Genomic DNA, 9,031 nt, shown 5'->3' with positions numbered 1-9,031 from the left:
CTGCTAACCAGTCATATGAAAGTGAGGAGTCATGTGCCACAGTATGACGCTTCAGATCAGTTTTACAACATCGAAGGAGCATAGGTTGCAGCAGCCTCTTTGAAGCAGGGTAGATGCAGGAGTATAGGTTGCAGCAGCCTCTGTGAAGCAGGATAGATGCAGGAGCATAGGTTGCAGCAGCCTCTGTGAAGCAGGATAGATGCAGGAGCATAGGTTGCAGCAGCCTCTGTGAAGCAGGATAGATGCAGGACCATTACATGATGGGTAATTCTGAGTATGCCTGGATAGGACAGATGAAAGATAGAAGCATAATGGTGGACTTCCTCAGGGACTACTTCACCGCCAGGCCATGTGACTAACTTAATGGAAAAGTGTCACAAAGTGTGTACCCTAAGATACCAGGGGGTGGTTGCACCAGTTGTGTGTATAGTCCTTACTAGGTCTTGCAGTCACCTAAGTATATATATCAGAATATACACCACACTTAATACAGACAAGTTGCACCACTCATAGTTAATACTAAGAACGTAGCTGCTCGTAAATTATTCCACATACCAACAATGAGGTGTAGCTGCTTATTAGCTAATGAAGAACTGCAATGTTTTGTCATTTGGCCATGGAAGTTTGCACATACATGGAATTTGACTCCTGTTTCGTGGCTCGGTGTATTTAACATAGAATAATAACATTACAACACAACAATCTTCAGCTATATATATATATGTATATATATAAGGACTGACTTATATAGGAGAAATAAGAGGGGATAAAGTGCAATGGTGCAGAGAAATAGCTGTGAGCAGCTCTAGTCATGGCAAGAAACTAGAAAGCAGTGAAGTGGCTGGAACCGGGGGCGGGCATGACGGTGCCCCCTCCCACGGGCGCCACCTGGTGTCCGATCACAGGAGATTCTGGACCGTAGCTTCGTTGCGGGGAAATCAGAACAGGAACAGCAGCTTCGGCCGCAGGAAAGCACTGAGGCAGCCCTCAGCTGCGGGGGAATCAGGAAGGGCAGCTTGAGCTACACAATCTCCAGTCTCCAGATCGGGACGACCCGAACAGCCTGGCCAATTAACCGAAACTGTATCGAAACCGACATTAATAACCCCTTACCGATTTAATATTGCATCTTGCGCATGTCGGTTAATTCGGTTAATGATTTCCCCTAAAGCGCGCGTTCATGAACTGCCCCTTTAAAAAAAATACTACGTCGTGTTCAGTCACGTGCCTCCGCCCCCTCCAACCGACGTTAATCCGAGTTCACTCAAAGTAAACTGGATGACACGAGCGCCAACCCCGAGACAACAAATTGGCCTCAACCTGAGCAGTTTATACCTAAAAGAATGCCGTGTCCGTCGTTTGGACACATGTTGGCTTCAGTGAAGACGACACAGAACGAAAAGAAGTCAAATGCAGACACAAAACTTTCAGCGACCAAAGGTAACAACACCAATTTGTTTAACCGCATGGAACAGTCACATGACCCAATATGAAGAGTGCGTGGCTCAAAAAGAGAGACGACAAAGGCCGAAGTGCTTCCACAAAGCAGCTGCCGCTAACACGAGCATTTGCAAATGCCACGCAATATGCGAAGGACTCAAGAAGATGGAAATAAATAACCAATGCCATTGCATAGTCGTACATCGCGAAGGATAGGGCTCCCATAGCCACTGTGGAACATAGTGGGTTTAAACATCTCGTTAAAACCCTCGACGAAAGATACGCTGTGCCATCGCGAAAATATTCTTCCCCAAACAGCGGCGCTCGACATGTATACAACATCTCGTGAGAGATGCTGCGGAACTAAAATCTGTGCGGTACTTTAGCGGCCACGTGTGATCTCTGGTCAGGTAGAACGATGGAGCCATACTTGAGCCATACGTTGCACTAAACTGACGGTGAATGGGACCTGCGGTTTCAACTGATTTTGATTTCAGCTGGTCGAAATATTCAATAAATGGCGGTAAATAGTTCATCTGTGAATGTTTGCTTAAATAATTTTAAAATCGCCAACAAGGTGTGCTTCATTAGAAGAAACGTATCCCCGCAGTTCAGCATATTTACAGTAGTACAGACCTTGTCAGAGGGCAGTGTAAAAAAAAGCGTATGAAATAAATAATTGTTCGTTAATCGTAATCGAGGTAAAAGTTTGAAATATGGTGATATTGGTGTGAAGTCATATCGCCCAGCCCTGCGATCAGGTGGGAATTCACCGGAGCGGACTCCGAACAGAAGCTTCGGCTGTGGGAAAACACGGAGGCGGCCCTCGGCTGCAGGGAAACCGGAACGGTGGTTTTAGGGCTGGGCGGTACATCGGCTTTATATCGCTGTATTTTCAAACAAGGTATAGGATGAAACAACACCGATTATATCGATATAGTTTGATGTTGCGTTGTCGCCCGCGGTGCAGGAGATACGGGTTCGCGTCCGGGCCGTGGCGGTTCCCGGGCTGCCCTCCTAACTCGCAGCAATACATAACCCGCTTCTTAACAATAGAACGACCAGGATTTCACTCCTACCTAAAACGACCATGGGCGGTCAAATTGACGGTCGATTTTTAAACTCTATTCTGTCAAGAGAAATGCCCAATTGAGATACTAATGAATTGCATATGTTACCATGTCTTTTAGGAAACGACTGACGCCAAAATTAACATTTTAACAACTATAATACTATTTTTCAACAATTTAAACTTCAGAGAGGCATGGTCGAACTTGAATAGCAAAACTGAAGAAGTGAAAATATTACCTGAAAAACAAAACGGAAAGCACATATTGCTAATCCAACAAACGTAACAAGGCCTATAAAACGTGAAATAAAAAAAAAAACCAAACTGAAAATACTGAGAGTCCCAAACGACCGGAACTTAACTACTAGAACGACCGTGGGCGGTTATTTTGAACGCCACGGTTGTTGACCTCTATATTCTGTCAAGATAAATACCCGACTGAGATATTAATGCATTGCTTATGTTAGTACGTCTGTTAGGAAGCTGACTGACACCAAAATTAATGTTTGGACTACTTTTAATACTATTTTTCACACAATTTAAAATGGCCGCTGTCCAACGCCTGTAAATACTGCAGCGCCTCAGTGATAGTCATGGTGCGTCTGAAATGGTGTCTGTAATCAGACCATGGGTGTATTATAGTACATCCGTGAACTACACATGTTGGCAATAATCAAATTTAGACTTATTTCTCCGCAATGGAGAACGCTAGTTTTTGTTTTTTTCTAAGACAGAGCAATGAACTCCGCGAAAGAAATGATGCGACCAAAACACGTCATAAATAGTGACATGACGCGCATGATCACGCGCAAATTACGTGGTCGTTTTAGGTAGATCTTATAACTTTTTTGTGCAATTGATCTAAAATTTATTTTAAAATGCAAATATATGCATTTTTAGAAGAATCCAGGGAGCGGCAGATCTGTATCTTATTTTTCACAAAGTTATTAAACTTTGAAAATCCGAAACAGTTTGCATTCTCAAAGATAGGTCTATTATTTTTATGTAATATAAGCTATTTATTTTTGGATAATTTTTCATTTACATGTTGATATGTTGTGCAGCTGTATATTTTGGGATAGGCTCCAGCATCCCATGACCCGAATTCGGATAAACTGCTTGGATTATTGATGGATGGTTTCAGCTGAGCGGGTTTTGGGAACAGCCTTACTGGACCACAGGGCAGACGGACAAAACAGCAAGACTTGTGATAGACACTCATCAGACATCAGGGATAGCAGCCTTGGCCATAGGAAAATCTCAGTGGCCCTTGGTTGCAGGGGAAGCCGGAAACAGGAGAGGTGGCATCTGCTGGGTCCAGGAATGGTCAGATTATTCTGTCACAGCAGGAGCAGGAATTGAGGACCCAATTGCAGACGTGGTAACAGGTGAAACAAAGGTTTACTAGTAGGAAACATGAGGGTATCAGGAACACGCATGACGAGAACATGGTACAGATGTGGAACGCGCTGACAATGAACAAACTGAACAGCCAAACTTAAATACATAGACATTTTATTGAATAACAGACAACAGCTTTGGGGCAAATGGGTAACAGAGGAAAACTGGACAGGACTAAGGACTGGGATGGTGTTATCAGAGCAGGACAAGACATGAGACATGGAAACTTGGGCTGGAGTGACCGGAACCAGGAGCAGCCATAATAGTACCCCCTCCTATGGACGCCACCAGTCACAGGGGGTTTCAGAGCGGCAACTGTGGCATGGATCAAGGCTTAATTCTAGGCAAGGTAAATAGCTGTAAGCAGGGCTAGACATAGCAAGAGAAAATCTAAGCTCCTAGACATTGCAAGAGAAACTTGAAACAGGACCGAAGTGGCTGGAACCAGGAGCAGCCATGATAGCCAGTCTCCCATCGGGGATGTTTTGAATCTCCCCGCTTTGCTGCTATGGAGCGCTGTAATCAGAGGAAAGATGTTCTTTATGAGGCTGGTTAAAGTAAAGTCCAATGGAAACCGCCGACAGTGATCAAACTTATAGTGATCAACTTATACTGATGAAAGGTCACTGGACAGAATCGTTTGTATGCTAATGCTTTTGAAATAATCTGGTTTTTGTGATCAATCAGTGATTGAAGTGATTAGCATGGGTCTTTCATATATTGGAAATTTACAAACATAACTATTTTAAAACTAAGGTAATTCAGGAAATCTAATGTTAAAATGTCAAAATATTTTTTCACTTACTCCCATGATAGTGAACGGTGCTGCCTCCGCTCCAAAACTCTGACTCCAAAACCACCAGATAGCTTACAGTGGCATAAGCTTACTTTCGTTTTTAGGCCTTTCTTTACTGTTGTTAAAAATGTACTTTAGACAACACTAAGCAGTGTTGCTGTAGCCTATAGAGGATAGTCTTTTTTAAAATCCCTGCATGAAATGTTTGAAGCAGATCCTATTTTGTAGTACAAGAGATGGCACAGCAATATTTAAGCTTTTCTCAGGTTCATTTTTACTCTATGGAAGTAAGGGAGGGTGGCACCGTGGCACCGTGGTTAGCGCGGTCACCTCACAGTAAGAAGGTCCTGGGTTCGAGCCCCAGGGTAGTCCAACCTTGGTGGGTCTTCCTGGGTCGTCCTCTGTGTGGAGTTTGCATGTTCTCCTCATGTCTGCGTGGGTTTCCTCCAGGGGCTCCGGTTTCCTCCCCCAGTCTAAAGACATGTTGGTCAGGTGAAATGGCCGTACTAAAGAATTGTCCCTAGGTGTGAATGGGTGTGTGTGTGTGTGTGGGCCCCGTGATGGTCTGGCAGCCTGTCCAGGGTGTCTCCTCGCCTGCCACCCAATGACTGCTGGAATATGCTCCAGCATCCCCGCGACCCTGAGAGCAAGATAAGCGGTTCAGATAATGGATGGATGGATGGAAGTAAGGGAGAAAGGCAGCTTATCAGTTAAACAAAGTGGCGTTAACCTTACAAACTTTAAAATTCTGCATCTTTTTATCTTGTAATGGTGTGCTATCTTGACCAACTCTCCCTCGTAACAGAGATTGCTAAACTCAAGGGACTTCTTGGTTAAATAAAGGTCATAATAGTGTAATAATAACTATTAAGGACTGCTGCTAAGTTTAGATCCAGGACCTTGGTATTTGTGTATATGCATGTACCACTAAAGAATAATTTCACTCAAATCAGAACCACAACAAACACTGAGTGTCCCCATTCACACACAGTCATACAGAGTCACGCAGAACGGTTGAAGCAGAAAGTTGTTGCTGATATTGGAGAAACAGCCTAAATGATTTGGTGTGTGTTTGGTGATTGTACCAGACATGTTTTACAGCTCAGCTCTGTGTGGGCGACTGAACGGAAGATCAGTGGGCCTCTATGCCTTAAGACTGGTCTGTACAATAGGCAACCCAGTGGACAATATATACATTGTAGACCTATATCTCAGCTAAAATGGGGCCATACAGTACATAACAGACAAGGAATGCAGCTCCCAGTGAGAGACCCTGAGGAACTAACCCCCCACCCACACACATACACACACACACACACACACACTTTCGAGGGTGAAAATCCCCTCTTGCAATGCAGTCCTTAATCTCCGGCTACCAGACACAACTTTGATGTGGACCCCCAACCCCCAACACCTCCCCCTGCCCCTTTCTCATGTCCCCTCTCCTTGGGCCCCTCTCACTGCCCTCCTGGTTTCCTTATTTTTCTCTTTCTCACTCATTCATTCTCACTCTCTGTTCTTTCGCTCTCTCTTTCTGCTTCTCTCTCTCTCCTCTTTCACCCCCTCCCCTCGCGCTGCCTCTCTTGCAGCCTTCTCCCTCGCGCTGCCTCTCTCCGCTTCGATGCCTTCTGCAATCTCAAAATCAAATTCACAGCCTGTTTAATTTGCCATGTACATTTTCTCACACCAGGAATTTGACTTGATGGGTTGCTCACTATGGACTTAACACACCACTGTTGTCGTTAACGGCAGTGACGGTAATAACACACGCTTCCACGTTTTCCTTGGTCTTGTTGGGAAGAGGGAGCGAGATGGACAGAGATGACGCAAAGCAGCTTTATATTCATCTCACAGCAAAACCGGCGGATGGACGTTGATTCGCTCGCAATCATTTTCTGTGGTTTCTTTTTCTCTCTCTCTGTGGGTTCTTAAGGGAAAGAAAAAAACTATAGCTGTTTTCTTTGTATAATTATTTTCTAAACTTCAGATGTGATTAGATAATAGCCTGGCAGATATATCGGTCGATACTAGAGGGATATGACTGTAGCCTGAAAGTGTAATGAACTTGTTCACCTCACCTGGAGCTGGGCTCAGGGAGCGTCCCCAGGATGTTTGATATGCAGAGGTGTCAAGTGTGCCTAAGTCAGTGGCGTGCTCGTCAATGACAGAGACTGTCTGGTTTTGACTCTTCCTCTCTCATTCAGACTTCAGATAGGAACAACATGACCTCCCCCAGTGGCAGGAAAGATGTGTATGTGTGTATGTGTAAGTGTGTTTGTGCGCGTGTGTGTGGGTGGGGGTGGGTGAGGGGGATTGTCCCCTTTTGTGTGCAGGATGCACCTGGTGGTCTGCTTAATGTGGTTTTGTGTGCACGCCCCTGTGTGCGCTTACGTCTTTTTGTCTGTGTGTGTGTGTGTGTGTGTGTGTGTGTGTGTGTGTGTGTGTGTGTGTGTGTTTTAAACTATCCATACATATACAAACGCAAAAAGTCTGCAAACAGTTGCAGACGCATGCAGGCACGGTTTGCCCGGTTGGTTGTGTGTTTGTCTACTCTGCCGTTGGTTTGGTAAGCAGCCATCGTGTGGCGGTTACAGTCTTTTTCCAGAAGCTGTTGAAATAGTGGAAGACACCGGTGTGTTCTGTAATCTTCTAAAGAGAGGTTTGCTGTCTTTGCTGTGTTTAGTTATGCCAACAAAAAAAGATCCTGTTTAGTTTTCGTGCATAGCCAGTCTGACTGACATGATTGTTTTACTCTGTGTTGTGTTTGGGGGTCAGGTATTTTCAAAAAGGTTTTGTTTTTATATGTGCAGAAACGTAACGGTGTTTCTCTTGTGCTTTCTTTGCATGCCCCTTTTCACTGTATTCATCACTTTGCTGCCGTTATTGATAGTTGCACTTAAACCCATCTTAAACTAATGTAATCTAAGCTAAGCTAAACTAAACTACAAAGCAGCCCTGCAGGAGGAAGTGAAGACTTCAGATCTTTCTGTACAGGCGGTGTCGACAATGCCTGTGACCTGTGACCTCTGCTGACTAAAACTCTTAAGACACACTCAACTCTCATGCATACTGTTTTCTTACTTTCTCTCTCTCTCTCTCTCTCTCTCTCTCTCTCTCTCTCACACACACACACGCACACACACACACACATGCCTACACACTCTCAAACGTACACAAATACATGCTGACAATACGTGGAAGTGTTTACCAGCGCCCCACACATGCATACGCTAACATATAGCCCATAAACCTGCTTGTGATCTACTACCTTCTGATGTCTTGCTCTCTCGCTCTCCCCCTGTTTTTTTCCGCGTTTCTCCCTCTCTCATCTTGCCCTTACCTCGCCACCTTCATTTTGAGCTTCTATGTGAGCAACACAGAGGAAACTGTCTAGAGCTGTTTGTCGTCGTCGGTTGTTTTTTCCGCCACCCATTAATTTTGAACGTCATAGGCAGAACACTGCAATCAAACCATGCACGGTACAAAGTGAAGCTACAGGCTGCAGGTTACCCCCGCATTGCGTAGTCTTAGTTTTTTCTTTTCTTTTTTTTTTTAAGAGATTTTTTCCCCCCTTTTTCTCCCCAGTTGTACCCGGCAAGATTGCCCCACTCTTCCGAGCCGCCCCGGTCACTGCTCCGCCCCCTTTGCCGATCCGGGGAGGGCTGCAGACTACCACATGCCTCCTCCGATACATGTGGAGTCGCCAGCCGCTTCTTTTCACCTGACAATGAGGAGTTTCACAAGAGGATGTAGCAAGTGGGAGGATCACACGATTCCCCCAAGACCCCCCCCCGCCGACAGGCGCCCTGACCGACCAGAGAAGGTGCTAGTGCAGCGACCAGGACACATACCCAAATCTGGCCTCCCACCTGCAGACACGGCCAATTGTGTCTGTAGGGACGTCCGACCAAGCCAGGGCTAACGCGGAGATTCAAATTAGTGATATCCGTGTTGGTAGGGAACGGAATACGCCACTTCGCTACCAGGACACTCCTCTTCGTTTTTTCTTGAGGAAAATGTAACCCCGCCATGTAGTTTATGGTGAAATATCATAAACAAGGTCAATTTAGATAAGATTAGATTGAATAGAAATAAATTTATCGTAGTCAGATGGTATTTTTCTCTCATTAATTCGACAACGAATCGCCTCGGGGTGTTAATACACAGCAACACAGCAGTTAATCTTTTGGTGTCACAGGACTTGACCAACTGCATGATTAGCGCCTTGCAATTAATCTTTGTAGCATGCTACAAAGCATTGCTAGGTGCTAACCATGTAATGTTGGTTATTGTTTAAAACGGATGTAAAGAGAACAAGACTTGTG

This window comes from Lampris incognitus, chromosome 2 (genome assembly GCF_029633865.1).
Source record: "Lampris incognitus isolate fLamInc1 chromosome 2, fLamInc1.hap2, whole genome shotgun sequence".
Classification (NCBI taxonomy): Eukaryota; Metazoa; Chordata; class Actinopteri; order Lampriformes; family Lampridae; genus Lampris; species Lampris incognitus.
The sequence above is the reverse complement of the archived record's forward strand: the minus strand, read 5'-3'. Positions refer to the sequence as shown.